At 41.7% G+C, this 15,022-nt stretch overlaps 3 non-coding genes across 3 annotated transcripts; all 3 read left to right on the top strand.

The window, feature by feature from the left end:
• The first annotated feature begins 1,454 nt into the window (after positions 1-1,454).
• LOC120554512 lies at positions 1,455-1,618 on the top strand. Its single transcript, XR_005638489.1, has one exon. It is a non-coding gene; the product is annotated as a U1 spliceosomal RNA (small nuclear RNA).
• Positions 1,619-2,404: 786 nt separating this feature from the next.
• Positions 2,405-2,595, top strand: LOC120554526. Its single transcript, XR_005638494.1, has one exon. It is a non-coding gene; the product is annotated as a U2 spliceosomal RNA (small nuclear RNA).
• Positions 2,596-4,287: 1,692 nt separating this feature from the next.
• On the top strand, positions 4,288-4,451 carry LOC120554324. Its single transcript, XR_005638366.1, has one exon. It is a non-coding gene; the product is annotated as a U1 spliceosomal RNA (small nuclear RNA).
• Positions 4,452-15,022: the final 10,571 nt, after the last annotated feature.

The following is a 15,022-nucleotide window of genomic DNA, read 5'->3' as shown; positions in this document are numbered from 1 at the left end:
TTTTTTTTTGGGCTGTTCACATGACCTTTTATAATGTGGCCTATATCAGATTCCAGTGTGAACTAGGGCTGCTCCCTCTTAGTCGATTAGTCGACTAATCGGTCGTTTTGGTCTTAGTCAGCTTAGATTTCTTTAGTCGATTAGTCATGTCTGATGCTTTTTTCGTGCTGAATGACTTACTTCCAAGAAGTGTACGAGCACATCTCTGGTAAACTCAAGAATTAAAGTGGTGCTTTTGCATGACTCTTTGTGGAGAAACTCAGATTTACAGATCTGTCGATTAAATCAACTAATCGATTAGTCGATGCAATTAAATGAGTGTTAGTCGACTAAGAATTTCTTCAGTCGAGCACAGCCCTAGTGTGAACTGTTTGCGGTTTTGAACTGACCCGCATACGCAAAAGAACAGTAACCATGACATCAGACGCAGCACGCTGCTGCACTAAAGTTAGGGAGGTTATGGAGGAAGTAAGCATTTTCGCTTTTATCTCAAAATGTTTGTGTAATGGCAGCCGTAACATTAATGAGCAGATGCTGAGGAGGAGAAGAATGAAGAGAAGGATACAAATTGGCTATTTTGGCCACACTACTACTGAAGAAGTCTGACTGGTCACTTGACCCCCAAAAATTTGGGCCACTTTTGCCTGCAGTCTGAACGTAGCCTTATTGTTTTAAGAGCAGGAGGTTGCAAAGTGGAGACATGTTTTTAATGCCTGTCACTGTAAAATGAATCAAACCAGTAACTGTTGAACAAGATTGTTTAAAGAAATGTGCTGTTCTTTGCACTCACTGCTTGTAGATTCTTGATCTTGGTAGATCCTCAAACTTGATGTAGTTGGTTAGCTTTATTTCACTGTAGTTTTGAAATGAACTGTCTGTTCAGTCTAATTAGGTTAGCTCATTCCCCAAAAGTGAGAATCCTTTCTGCATAATTTCTGCTGCTGTTTCCCAGTCGGCTTTCATCGAAGTTATTTCTAGTGTTGTTCACACTCCAGACCAATAGGTGGTGGTGGGTCAGTTGCCCCCCAGAAACGAACAAAGACAGGAAGTGGTTTTAATGTGAGAAACAGAACTGTGTTCTTATGTTTCTCTGAATTTCAAACGTGGATCAAACTACTTTTTGTTGCAGTATGATTTAGCTTGTTCCTATTTAAACTCTCTGTTGGGCTGTTACTGGTTTGTTGGAGTTAAATACATAAAACGGGGGACTTTTGAGTTGGCTTTTGATTTGAAGATACAGCATTGCATTATGGGAAATATAGATGCCTTATTTCTCAAGTGAAATGTAAATAATCTTTGTTAGCCTTAGTACAGACATGTTTGTCCTATATTTAAATCCTGTAGATGTTCATGCCTTCTCTAGTCTCTGATGTTGGTAATTTGTATATTGTCAGCACCATTAGTCAGCGTGGTGTTTCTGTGAAAGACTCTCCTGACTCTGATGTGTACAACTCATACTTACCTGGCAGGGGAGATACCATGATCAAGAAGGTGGTTCACCCAGGGCGAGGCTTGGCCATTGCACTCCGGCTGAGCTGACCTCTGCGAATTCCCCAAATGTGGGAATCTCGACTGCATAATTTGTGATAGTGGGGGACTGCGTTCGCGCTCTCCCCTGATAACGTGTGAAATGAAAATATATCCATCAGAATAATCAAATGAATGTCTGACACTAACGCAACAAAATCAGTTCTTGCAATGTTATTAATATATCCTCTCACATTACTTTAAATGAATCCAGATTCAGTGAATCATCCTCTAATGAATGTGAAATCAGTCATAACATCTCTGTTGTTAAGTAGATGTGGAAGTAAACTGTCAATCAGTGAAGAAAAACAAGAATCTGACAATTCTTCCCATTTTCATACAGAGAAGCACAGAGATGAATGTTCACTAAAGTGGTGTTCACTCTCCAGACCAATAGGTGGCGGTGTGTCAGTTAACCATCGGCAGAAAACAAAGACAGGAAGTAGTGGTAATGTGAGAAATAAAAGTGTGTTTTCATTCTTTTCTCTGAACTTCAACCGTGGATCAAACTACTTTAGGTAGCAGTATGATTTAGTTTAGTCTTATTTGAACTTGCTGTTGGGCTGTTACTCATTTGTTGGAGTCGGATACATTCAACTGGTGACTTTAGCTTCTGATTTGGGGATACAGCATTGCATGATGGGATATGTGCGCATTTTCTCAAGTAACGTAAATAATTGTTGTCTGTCTTAGTCCAAATACAAGTTTTTTTATAAATATCACCACAAACCGTCACCAGTTGTACATGAACTCAAATGTCCGTTGTTCCTGTTTTATACGGTGACCTAAACAGTTGTTTGGTTGTAGTTAATTAGCGACCCATAGGTGAGACGTACCGTGCGGAGAATGTGGTCCTCTCTGCCGACCCTTTCTCAGTATCGCTTCTCGGCCTTTTGGCTAAGATCAAGTGTAGTATCTGTTCTTATCAGTTTAATATCTGATACGTCCCCTACCCGGGGACCATATATTAAATTGATTTTTGGAACTGGGAGATGGAATAGGGGCTTGCTCCGTCCACTCCACGCATCGACCTGGTATTGCAGTACCTCCAGGAACGGTGCACCCCCCTCTCAATGTTCAACATCAATCTTATTCACATTTTCTGGCTGTTGTGGTGGGTACATTTTATTTTATAAGTGCTCTGGTGCTGTTATTGTTTTAAGAGCAGGAGGTTGCAAAGTGGAGACATGTTTTTAATGTCGGTCACTGTAAAATGAATCAAACCAGTAACTGTTGAGAGAGACGAGGAGGTTGTTAAAAGAAATGTGCTGTTCTTTGCACTCACTGCTTGTAGATTCTTGATCTTGGTAGATCCTCAAACTTGATGTAGTTGGTTAACTTTATTTCACTGTGGTTTTGAAATGAACTGTCGGTTCAGTCTGATAATTAGGTTAGCTCATTCCCCAAAAGTGAGAATCCTTTCTGCATAATTTCTGCTGCCGTTTCCCAGTCTGCTTTCTGCTGACATTAAAAAGGCATATGCACTTCATTTTCTGTTATCTAAGGCCGGTTACACACTGCACGCATCACGCGAGCGTGGCATTTCTGTTGCGTCTCAGCTGCGTGGATTTTTCTGTGTCCTACACACCAGAAGTGTCTGACGCAGCGCTGCTCCTGCCGCTAGGTACAGGGAGGGCTGATCTCGGGACATAGTGCCGACAGATTCAAACTCTGAAAAATGGGTAAGTGGGCTGTTTGTTTAACAACTTTGTGTAGCTGTAAAGAGCCTACAGCCTATCTGATGTTGGACTGTCACTCAGAACACACACTATGTTGTTATCGTAGCCTATCCTACCCTTTATATATAGCCTGCTGATTTGATTAAATCAAGACAACATCGGCAGTGTTGACTGCAAAATATGTTACAAAATATTTTGTTCTGTATGACAGGTGCAATATTTGAAAATCTTTTCTCTGAAATTTTGTATTACATTTATATCTACATTGATGTCAAAACCTAGACTTTCAAACATCAAGATGTCATTTATTAATATGCTTTTGTGTCTAAATGACATATAAACATTTTCCTATTCTATTTTGCCTGGAAACTCTTCCAACACGCTCGCGTCTTGCGTGAAAAATAGGCGTCAGTTCCATTTCTAGAGACGCGCGTCTCACGCCGGCAGTGTGTAAGCTCTAACCTGTTACCATGGGAGCCGAAATATAAATGGACACGCCACGCGGCTGACACGCTCGCGCGACGCGTGCAGTGTGTAACCGGCCTAAGTTATTTCTTCTTGCTGTATACGTTGCATAGACACAAGCACAGAGATGAATGTTTACTAAAGTGTTGTTCACTCTCCAGACCAATAGGTGGTGGGTCAGTTGCCCTCCAGAAATGAACAAAGACAGGAAGTAGTTTTAATGTGAGAAACAGAACTGTGTTTTTATGTTTCTCTGAATTTCAAACGTGGATCAAACTACTTTTTGTTGCAGTATGATTTAGCTTGTTCCTATTTAAACTCTCTGTTGGGCTGTTACTAGTTTGTTGGAGTTAAATACATGAAATGGGTGATTTTTGAGTTTGCTTTTGATTTGAAGATACAGCATTGCATTATGGGAAATATAAATGCCTTATATCTCAAGTGAAGTGTAAATAATCTTTGTTTACTTAGTACAAACATGTTTGTTGTATATTTAAATCCTGTAGATGTTCATGCCTTCTCTAGTCTCTGATGTTGGTAATTTGTATATTGTCGGCACCATTAGTCAGCATGGTGTTTCTGTGAAAGACTCTCCTGACTCTGATGTGTACAACTCATACTTACCTGGCAGGGGAGATACCATGATCAAGAAGGTGGTTCACCCAGGGCGAGGCTTGGCCATTGCACTCCGGCTGAGCTGACCTCTGCGAATTCCCCAAATGTGGGAATCTCGACTGCATAATTTCTGGTAGTGGGGGACTGCGTTCGCGCTCTCCCCTGATAACATGTGAAATGAAAAATATAACCTACATCATGAACAGCAGAAACTGTTAGGAGATGCTGGATTACATAGTAAAGCAACTGTGGTACAGTGTAGCTATGGGTTTGATATTTACTGTTGTGTTGCTGAATAAGATTCAGTAAATGAGGCGTAAATGTGTACCAGCTGCAGTTATGTGTTTTGTCCACTAGAGACTGTTCAAGCTCCATTCTTTTTTAAATTGAAGACAACAGCACACGTTAATCACAGAGAGATCTTTCAACAGTCTTTAAAGTGTTAACACTAATGACAAGCAGTTGTATTTTAACGTGAAAACTCGTTCTCCCCTTTTTTTCCATCTCAGAAAGCTTTAGTAGCTTTCTAGCGTTCTTATGATGGTTTCTTTTTGTTTTTTTTTCTTTGTCTTTGTTATTACGATACACTCAACTCACGATTCAATACAATTCACGATTTTAAGTTCAATAGGGGTGTAACCGACAAAAGTCACGGTTCGGTACTTACCTCGGTTCTGAAGTCATGCAAAACTTCCAACAAGTAAAGTATAGAAGCAAAAAATGTGCTTGTTTATTATGAACTTTTGTAAATAACAATCAGTTTACAATTTTCCAGTTTGGAAAATAAATCAGAAATGAAACGGACCATTTGTGTGTTCTTTTTGCCGGACCATCCGATGGCTGACGTAGGTGTGAACGCAGCCTGATAGAATATACCAGCACTTTCTACAGTCAAAAATCGCAAATGAAGGCTTTTAAACCAAATACTACATCTGGAAATGTTTCAGGAGTAATGTGACCCGGAAATGGGGATAGTAACTGGAGTGTTTGCTGGGTTTGAATTTTCCATGATACAGAGCCAGACAAGACTTTGGGCACATTCTCATAGCTGCTCCAGAGTTTGCGTGACCACCTGCACATTCTTACAACAAGTTAATTTTTATACATCACACTGTGTGTGTGTGTGTGTGTGTGTGTGTGTGTGTGTGTGTGTGTGTGTGTGTGTGAGAGCCAGTGTACGCAAGCTTTTCGTGCATACTCGTTTATACATGAGGCCCCAGGTCATTAAGTCAGGCGACGAGGCGTCTGCTATCAGGCTGGCCGGTTCGGATCACGTGAGAGCTAGCAAGTGGTCTGCAATAATCGCTTGTCGAAAAGCATAGGTTGGCGGCAGGATAAAAGACACGGGTACTTGAAGATCAGAGGGTAACATCTTTAGTCTTCTGAGGTATGACCCCATCCAGAACAGTGTCATAGCTGCAGTCTTGGGATTTCTGGATGGGGCCGTGGCTGCAGTTATATGGATTAGCTGAATATCTGCTATCGCGTTTCTTTTCAATCGTTCCCACTTGGACCCCCACAGGAAATAAAAAATGGCTCGTTCAGGTCTAAGATTACTTTTCTGGGTGGGATAAAAACGGAGCTGATGAGTAAAAGCAAAAGGGTAAAATCACTGCTTTGATGATTAAAACATTTCCTTCTAATGTCAGTCCTCTAAGTCTCCAGTACTCTAGTCGCTGCCTAACTTTCCCTACCATGTCTGACCAATTTGTTTTCCCTCCCCCCTCCTTATCAAATTTCACCCCAAGTATTTTGTGGTCTGTCTGGGTCACAGTCAAGCGGAGTCCTGCCGTCTCAGTCGCTGTCCACGGTACATAAAAGTGGGCTTGGGTCATGCTTCTGTTTAGCTTTCACCCAGAGGCCCGTCCAAACCAGTCAGTCAAGTCCAGTGTCCGGTTGACATTTGTAATTATAAGATGACAAATAACATATTACCAAAAAAGGAGGTTTCTCCCACCATCTTCTGTGCATATTCTGTCACATTTTATATGTATTCATAACCTCCCCAGAAAAAAATGAATATTGTCTTAATCAGGGGTTTCCTAACAGAGGCTTGCATTGGGAACACATGTGTCACATGCATTAACACCGGCAGAATGTCTACTTTAACTACCATTACATTCCCGACATAAATCGGGTGTCTTTTTCCATAGTAAAATTTTTCTGTTGACCACATTTAACTTTTGGGACCAATTATACAGCCTCAGGGTGACCAAAGGAAACGCCATAAACATACACCACCAGTTGCATCTCTCCTCCAGCTACACACGCCCAAAAATGTATAATGCATTCTCTTTCTGTTTATTTTTTACCCTGAAGCTAGGGAGAAGTCATCTAATGTTTTTAGAGCTTCTTTTAAGCTGCAGTCATCTGCTGTATATTAAAACAAATCACCTGGGCCCAGTTTTTCAAAACCTTTAATCTGGATCAAATTGATACAGATTTGGAAATCCCATGTTTTGCTATCCAGGATCACCTGATCCATCTTACTTTTTACCAAGGAACATTGGATTGTATCACTGTGATCCAAATACCAAATTTCAGGATTACCATATCCTGTTGACCAGAGCCTTAAATGGAACTAACAGTGTAGCCTACTGGCTTAGCAAAGAACGGGTAGGCAAAATACCGGTGGCCACAAATAGCCATTGTTTGTTTTAATTTTAAGAAACAGAAACACTGTAATAAACAAACATTTTACATTCCTTATTTTGTTAGGTTTATTTTTAGGGCTGCTCCCTCTTAGTCGATTAGTCGACTAATCGGTGGTTTTGGTCTTAGTCAACTTAGATTTCTTTAGTCCGTTAGTCATGTCTGATGCTCTTTTTCGTGCTGAATGACTTATTTCCAAGAAACGTACGAGCACATCTCTGGTAACACAAGAATTAAAGTGGTGCTTTTGCATGACTCTTTGCAGAGAAACGATTTAAATCAACTAATCGATTAGTTGATACGATTGAATACGTGTTAGTCGACTAAGAATTTCTTCAATCAAGCACAGCCCTATTTATTTTGTTGACCATATCTCATTATATGTGACATGCTTCATATATACTTCAAATATGAAGAAATGTATATATCAGTAAACATTGATTTTGTGATCATTCGCTTAACCCTTGTGTTGTCTTCCCGTCAACCTTTTTTTTTTTTTGCTTTTTCCAACGTTTTAAAATTGTTAAATTTTTCTTCTACACATTTTCAGCGCTTATTTCCACGTCCCATATATTCTGATATAAAACAAAAATTTAAAACGGGTCAATTTGACCCGAAGTCAACACAAGGGTTAAAAAAAACAAAGTCTCTGATTTTATTTGGTTCGAAAAATCTAAACTGAATCCACCCTTCTGATGGGATCAGGATAATCTTTTTTTTTTTTTTTATCAAATAGATCCCAAACCAAGTTCAAAGTTTTGAAAAACCCAAAAGGCAGGTTTGATCCAGATCAAATGTAAGATCGGATTACGTGGTCTGATCTTAGTTCAGAATCCCTCTTTTGCTTTTGAAAAACCCATTTCCAAGATTTGATCCAATCCGTGATCCGAAATCCCACTGGATTACTTTTGAAAAACTGGGCCCTGAATATTGCAATACCTTCCAAACCTCTCCCCCTGGAAGCAGCACCCACATAATATTTGGATTCGACATAATTGAGCTTGCCAAGGGTTCAGCATACAAAACAAAGCAAGGCAGACGAGGGACAGCCTTGGTGGAGATCCCTTGTGTTTATCTGTCCGCTGAGGAACCCTTTTACAGTTACCCTGCTGCTTTGTCGTTAGACAAAATCCTTATACATTTCATGAAATTTGAACCAAGTCCAAAACGTTCTAAAATTCTTATTAAAAAGGAGTGGTTAACTTGGTCAAAAGCTTTTTGTTTATGTAAACGGACACACATTGCAGACAGATTTCTGCACCCTGTGTAATTTAATGTTTCACCCGATTCTCCTCCCCTTAACCCCACGTTTTGGTCTAGACCAACGATAAAAGGCATGGCAGCGGTTAATCGGTTTGTGATGACTTTAGTTAGGATTTTGTAATCAACACATAATATTGTCAAGAGGCTATAATTTACAAGTAACGTTTAAAGTGCTGTGTAGCTCTTTTTAATCCATTGTCAAATTCCTTTCTTATTTCCAGCAGTATGTAGACATTCTACAAAACTTTTTTTTTTTCCTTTTTTAACATCAATTAAGTCTTAATATTAATTTTTGGCATAGGAGTGGCTGTTTTTTCACAGGTCTGGATCTACCAAAATCCGGCTCTGGATGCCCTTATAGAATTTTAAAAATGCTCTTTTCATGGCTGCTGCGAGACCCTTAAAGCGAGCCCAACTACAGCAGTTTAACCAGCATGTAAATCAGCCTGCCTGGTGTTGTGCTGATGCATAGTGCTGGGCCATCTTTACTCTTTGTACCACAGCAGCATCAACAAGATGATCCCTCTTCGTGTGGCAGTAGAGGGTGTTGCCCCAGTGTGTTCTGTACAGCTGGTTGAACTGATTATTGTGCTGCTCCACTTTGTTCCAGACTTCAGGATGTTGTTTCTGTGCTCAGTGTGGAGTGACGGCTTGTCCTCGGTCAGGCCAGTCTCAAACAGCACAGAGTAGAACATTTCCAACATTTGAAAGCCAGGAACAGAGTTGTCTAAATGCAGAGACAATCCCTCTGGGTTCTGCTACTGTCATGAGGAGTGTGGTGTACAGGTCCTTTTGTTGACGGTTCTCCTCATTGTGATTCTCCTGTATCTGCCGCCACACTTTGATCATAGCGTTTCCTTCGGTCCGGTCCCTGAGAAGGCACACAACATTCCTCGCCTGTATGAAGGGTCCCAATCATTATGTTGAGTTTTATTTGGGTGCCCACTTTGAGGTTTGGTTAATGCACACATTAATAATATTGCACTCATCTTAAAAAATCCATAGCAAGCAAAGAACATGTACAACATTAAAGCTGCAAGACGGGCCCTCGCACCTCCTTGCTCGTTGGGGTTACTGGCGGACGCCGCTTATTTATTTATTTTTTATTACGGTCTCGTTGATTTTAAAATCTGCGATAAAGCAGGGGGTGTTTTAGGGCGTGGCTATGATGTGATTGCCAGGGAACGTAGAGTGTAAGCAGCGTTGCAAACTCTCAGCTAGCTCCTCCCTCACTCGTCCCTCTCGTCTAAAATCCTCACATCCGCAACCAGGATGGCTGCGCCCGTAACGGCAAACTCGACGACTCACAGCAGATCTCCACAAACCAATGGGTGACGTCACGCATGCTCTGTCCATTAATATTAACAGTCTATGGTTTCACTTCGCCACATGTTTACTCTGGTTAAATGCCTGGCAGCTGAGCTCTGTATTGTCAGTCTGTCTGTCTAGGGTTTTTCTATTTGGTCATGTAAAAGTGACTGTTACAGTAACCCAGGCGTAATGAGACAAAAGTATGTATAATTGCCTGTCTGTCTTTGAAACCTCATACAGGTTTTTTTTATGTGCTGCTAAAAATGGATTACAGTCAAGGAAGATGCCAGGAGACCCCAGGAAGAGTAGCTACTGTTACAATGCAGTAGCTGAAAAAATCTAAAAGTATATATTTTTTTTAACATAAACATAAATTTGTCTAGCAACATAATTGATGTGTTCAGACAGGTACCTAGTTGTTGGCACTTGCTGGTGAGGATGGCAGGGAACAAAGCTTGATGAGCCTCGCTAAATTCAGAAAAAATGGCAAAATCCCACGCAATCCAGCGAGCCACTGTGACACATCTCTGAAAAAGCGCAGTGGAGTTGGGAGAACCCCTGACATAGCCAGAAAGTTCTGGTGGGTAAAACCACATTCGGTCAGACTTCCATCACCTGGCTTTTTCTCAAAAGACCGGTGATGTCACTGTACATTTAGAGTGGGGGGTGAACGGCCCTCTTTCTGGGTCCTCTTTTCAACCAGGATCTGTCGGCAGATGGGATGCCATTGGGGTTTATCCACAGATGCACCCAACCCTCTAGCTCCACCTGCAACACACAACGCATACAAAACATTTGGATATTACTGTGTGATATTACATTGTTTGCATATAATGTGCATCACTTACAGGGGAGTCACTCGGGGGGGGGCAATCATGACCCTTGTCTGTGGGTCAGTCAGCAGCCTCAGGCTGTGTGGTCTTGTCTATTGGCTGGGGACCCTGGGACTGGGAATCCAGAGGCTGACTGCTAGTCTCGCCCAAATAAAATTACCCTAAGAATGTACCAAAGTAGTTTTTGTATTGTGAAAACATTGAACATCATGAATACAAAAGTAAACACATTTTCATTTAGCAGAAGTGCTTAAAATCTGTATTTAACTATTTACTATTTTGCTCTTCCGGTTTCATATAAAATAATCAAATCAGCACTTGCTCTTTATCCTTGATATTTTTTGGAATGTCTTCATTTGGACGCTGGTGATGTGCGTCACCGGTGTGTGTGTAGCCACCTCCTAACAGAATTGGAGGCCTTCTGTATTAGCTCCCTCTGCTCCGCGCTGTAATCTGCTGGCCTGTCTTATTGTTTAATAGCCGGGACACACTTAGCCGATTATTGGCCGTTGGACAGTCTGGCGAGGTCAGTGACGTGAGTCTGTTCGGTGTGTCCCGTGCCGTCTTCAGTCTGGGGGGCTGTCGGCGTTCATTTTGGCCGAACTGACATGTTCGGTCGGCGGCAGGGCAGTCGGGGCTCACCCGGAAATGACGAGCGGGATGAGATGACTACAGTCTCTCAAAATCTGATGAAAATCTTTTAAACGGACCTTTTGTTGATCTGAAATGAAGACAGATTCAGCAACTGCACGACCTATTTCTCTCTTAAAATGTTTTCAGAAACATGTTTCGGTGAACTATTTTAGTACGATATGAGAGCGTATTCTGAACGGCCGCCATGACAGTCTGGCTTTGAATTTCCGGAGAAAACAAACCCATGTGACACGTTCGTCCAATCAGCTGCCGGTTTTAATTTCCTGGGCAACAATACAGATTAGCGCCGCCTGCTGTTATAGAGATGAATTACGTCTCGTCTCGTCTCTTCGATGTGTTCTGTGGCACTTTTTGGACCAACACGGGGAGACTGATCATTTCGACTGGCTTTTCTGCCGAGGGTCGGCCGTCTGGTTGGTGTGTAGACACCTTTACTGACTGTAGAGCTCCCACATCTCCTGAAAGGTGCGATCCTTGAACCCTCTGTCTGTAGACGCACCTATCGATATCCCCTCTACTCGGTGCTTGTCAAGGACACTGGAATCGTATACATAAACTTAATACCGTCAGCATTAATATGACTGCAATTGTGATAATAGTAAAGAAACTTTGTGAAGATGAATAAAGACTGATGTGTTACAGATTATGTCGAAAGCTGCTTTGTGGCTGTGGGCTGCTGTGTTAGTTCCTTACTTTGGTGAGTAGATGGTGGGTGTAGTGTCTGAGTGCTGTTACACTGAGGTTGCTAGTGATCTCCCTGGTTAGTTAGGGAGTGTGCCAGCTGGACTGAGAAATTCGTCCTTCCATCGGTGCACTCATTTGTTTTTTTGCCTTTTTTGTTTTCGAGGTAACCCTGGGTGGAGACATGTTTCTCTGGTGGGGGTAAGCGTTTCAGGGCTTGGCTGTATGGTTGAGTCACTGAAGTTCTGCTTTTAAAGACGCCCCGAGCCCGGCATGCCTCAGAAGATATTTAGGCTTTAGTAAAAGTTAGGCAGGTACCGGGGGGGTTGCTTTTAATTGTCAGTGCACTCAGGGGCTTGCCTGCTGTGCTCACTAGTTAGAGGTTCGTTAGGTGGATTGTAGGGATGCACCGAATATTCGGCCACCAAAAATCTTCAGCCGAAACAATAGCACTAACAATAGTGGCTACAATTACCAAGACCGAAAACCGAAACACCGAAAGAAATTATGCCAATTATTAGTACCATTGCATTTATAGCTATGACTGTGTACTAACTTCACTAAAATCAAGGCATTGCAATTGTATAAATTTTTATTTTCAAAAAAATACATCAATTACAAATTATGCAAATATTTATTTAGCACATTGCAACAATGCACAGTATAAAATAAAATAAAAACTTAAATGTTTAACTTGACCCCACTCATGTGTACATTAAATAATAGAAGACTAGATTTACCTAGCCCCAAAGCAGAACTTTTCGGCCGAAATACTTTTATCACCGAAACAATACGCCCGAAATGTTGTGATGGCGCAAACAGAAACCGCGACCTGCACGTGTGTCAGTACCCGATCCGTTCCACCTGCACGATCGCTCTGCGCTGTGGTACGAGGATTTACGACACTACCCGATCTGTTCCCACGCTAGCCTCCAGCTAACGTTAGTTTAGCTAATAGCTAATTCAGTGGACCGCTAGGCCTCCACCGGGAAGCTAACTGTTAATTTGGCTAACCGCTAGCTGATTGTAGCAGTCTGCTGTCAGCCTCCACAGTTAAGCTAACGTTAGCCGAATTAGCTGTTAGCTAAACTAACCGCTAGCTGAGACAGAATGTAAACTTTAAAAGACCCTCAAAATAAAACTTGAAAATAAACGTTAACATATATAACAGCTGTTACGTCAGTTCTACTTTACTTGTGTTCATATATGTTGTCAATAGAATGACTGACTCTTTTTGCAGCTATAATGTTGTAGATCTCTGCACAGCTTTTTGTTTTGGGGCTAGGTAAATCTAGTCTTCTATTATTTAATGTACACATGAGTGGGGTCAAGTTAAACATTTAAGTTGGAATTTTATTTTATACTGTGCATTGTTGCAATGTGCTAAATAAATATTTGCATAATTTGTAATTGATGTATTTTTTTGAAAATTTAAATTTATACAATTGCAATGCCTTGATTTTAGTGAAGTTAGTACACAGTCATAGCCATAAATGCAATGGTACTAATAATTGGCATAATTTCTTTCGGTGTTTCGGTTTTCGGTCTTGGTTTCCTCTTTTTTTGGCCAAGAATTTTCATTTCGGTGCATCCCTAGTGAATTGTAGTGCTCTATTTGTGCAGTTGTGGCAACGTGTCCATGAGCCTAACTTTGTTACGCAGCTTTCGTTTTCCCGGGTGGAGGTGTGCTGTGACATGACTACCAGCAGGTTTTATTTACGTAATTTGTTTGGGTAGTATTCTGTGCTACATTAGGACAAAGAATCTATCTACTGTGACGTAACAGATAGGGCTGTGGTTGTGACATTGAGGGCCGTTACAGAGTCAACGCGAGCGACACGCTCCCTTTCATAGTCTAAACAGTGGACGCAAGTAGACCCAAGCGTCACGGGCGATGCGTGGGTCTACTTGCGTTGCCCACGCAACAGGGGGCAGCAGAGGGCTCCACGGTGTTCGGTCGGCAGAGCCAGACCCTCCCGGAGAGAGTGGCTCTTGTCAGGGAGCAGCTGGCTGGCTGATTTCTTTTTATCAGATGCTTGTTTCCCCACGAGTACAGTATGCTACGATTGGGTAGCACTGACCAATACATTGATAAAAGGTAAATATATTATATATATAATATATATTTATAAATGGTTTAGCAGGTTTTAAAAATATATAGATACATTTGGGTCTCTCTCTCGCCTCTTGAGGAGGGCACACAGCATAGACTACACACACACAACGTTGATACATACCAGAAAAATGTGACTCAGTAGTCCTGTGTTTGATGAAATTGCTCAGATATGTTGATTCAATATTTTTAATGTACAATACGTGCAGAGTCGCCCCCCACCGACAACGCGTAGTATTGTGCGCATCGGCGCGTCGCGAATCAAAAACTGGGGCGACACATTTGGCTACGCATCGACGCATAATGGCGGCCGAAGCGTAGCGATGCGTAGCCTTGTGGACGCGTATGCGTACCGATGCGTTGACTCTGTAACGGCCCTGAGTGAGGCTACGGAAAGAGTAAGAACAGCTGCATACATTGTAAAAAGGATTATTTTCACTAGACATTATGACTGGAGATATTTAAATATGTCTGACAACAGATTTTTCGGGTTAAAAAAACTGCAATTACCGGATAACGGAAACACTACATCTAGCTCCAAGCGTTGTTGACATATGACCCTGTTCACTTGGCATTTCCTAAGCCCCTTCATTAAAGTAGGACAGTCTTAGGCTGAATCCGAATCCTCCCCTTATCCCTTCCCCTTTGTCTTATCCCTAACCCTAGGCCCTACACGCAGAGTGATAAGGGCTAGGGGAGGAAACCTATCCCTAAGAAATCGGACCCTACTTGGTTACGGTTACGTCATCAAGCATTGTCGCTAGCCGGCTGGTACGTCACCAGAGGCGACAAGTTGATCACAAACATCCAAGATGCCGTCTGCAAGTGTGCGCATGTCGATTGCATTGGTTATAGTGATTCTTTTGCGATTGTCTGCAACAAATAGGAGAAATCATGCGAGGAGAAGAAGACTTCTACAATGCCTACGAATGCTGGTGGATCAGTTTATGGTATGTATGGATTGGCTGCAAACAACGTTATGGTGTAGCTAGCCGAGCTGGACTCGCGTACATTACATGGACTATATTATATTGTAATACGAACCCCAGTACATATCTATATCTAAGTATTATTTTGTTGATTATTTTTCTGTACCAGTCCAGCCCTGATATGTGCTTTGTTCTGGGGGGAGACAACTCTAGTCACGATGTGTTTTATTTTAGGGGGGGCGTGTAGCCACTAGCTAGCTAGCTATGTACTTTGTTGTGGGGAAGGGGGGACATTATTTT

The sequence above is a fragment of the Perca fluviatilis genome, chromosome 2 (genome assembly GCF_010015445.1).
Source record: "Perca fluviatilis chromosome 2, GENO_Pfluv_1.0, whole genome shotgun sequence".
Taxonomy (NCBI): Eukaryota; Metazoa; Chordata; class Actinopteri; order Perciformes; family Percidae; genus Perca; species Perca fluviatilis.
The sequence above is the reverse complement of the archived record's forward strand: the minus strand, read 5'-3'. Positions and strand labels throughout refer to the sequence as shown.